This window comes from Calidris pugnax, unplaced genomic scaffold (assembly GCF_001431845.1).
Source record: "Calidris pugnax isolate Ruff unplaced genomic scaffold, ASM143184v1 scaffold70, whole genome shotgun sequence".
In the NCBI taxonomy this organism is placed as follows: domain Eukaryota; kingdom Metazoa; phylum Chordata; class Aves; order Charadriiformes; family Scolopacidae; genus Calidris; species Calidris pugnax.
In genome coordinates, this window is record NW_015090862.1 from 1,445,428 (window position 1) to 1,446,500 (window position 1,073).

A 1,073-nucleotide genomic window follows, 5' to 3' on the forward strand; every position below is an offset into this window, starting at 1 on the left:
GAACGGCCATCGCCTCCCCCTCAGGGCTGGCCGGAGAGGATCCCCCCGCCTCCTGAGGGAAGCAGGAGCGCCCTCGGAGGGGAAGCGGGAACCGGCCCACCGAGCGCCGTGCCTAGGGGCACCCCTCAGGCACCGTCCCGCCGCTTCCACGGTGACACACACACCGCTCCTCCAGAGGCGCAGGTGCTGCCCAGGTAGGCGGGGAGCCGGGCCGCCGCCCCTGCCTCCCCCGCGGCCGGGCGGGCCTCACCGGCGGGGGGAAACCTTAAATGAGGAGGGTCAAGGCACCTGGGGCAGCGTGCGGTTATTTTCAGCCACGTTCGGGGGAGGATATGAGCTTAAGTGGATTTTAGTGAAAAGGAAAATCTTAAACTCATTTTTAACTTCCATACGAAACACACTGTACGTTGTTGTGTGATGTTTCTTTTTGCCCCTAAAGTTTCTAAATCGGAATGTTTCGGAACTTTTAATCAAAAATAAACTGATGCAAGCTAAAAAGACCTAGGGTATTTCCATATTTATGTATGTTATATATATAAAAAACATAATGAATACTCTCCACAAAGCCCCACCTTTTTTTCTATGTCATGTAAATAAAAAGCTGTTACGAAAGACAACTTTAAATGCACCAACTGTGAAATATAATTAGTCATTTTCCCTAAATCATCCTAAAGGAAATGCGCAGCGTACACAGTGCCATGGAATATACAAGCAGCTGGCATTAATGGATTTTTTACATTTAAGATAACGTTTGAGATTTTTACAGAGAGAAGAGGTTTGGAAAGAAGGGCTAAACGGCTTTACACAGTGTTAATCAGCTGCTACATGAGAAATGTTAGAGACCAGATGCCTCAGAAAAATAGACCCCTTATTCAACTCAATTTAAGTAACTGTGTACCTTCCTAAAATGAGCATTACCCAAAGTAGTAGTTTCATTAAGCACACTGTCAATTATCAAACTTCTTTTATATCAAGTGTTCCTTTCACAGAAAAACAGTGCATCTCTGTGTAAATCAAGAATCTTTTCAATGAACAAAGCAGAGTACTTAAGCATTACAGTCCCTTTCTTTATT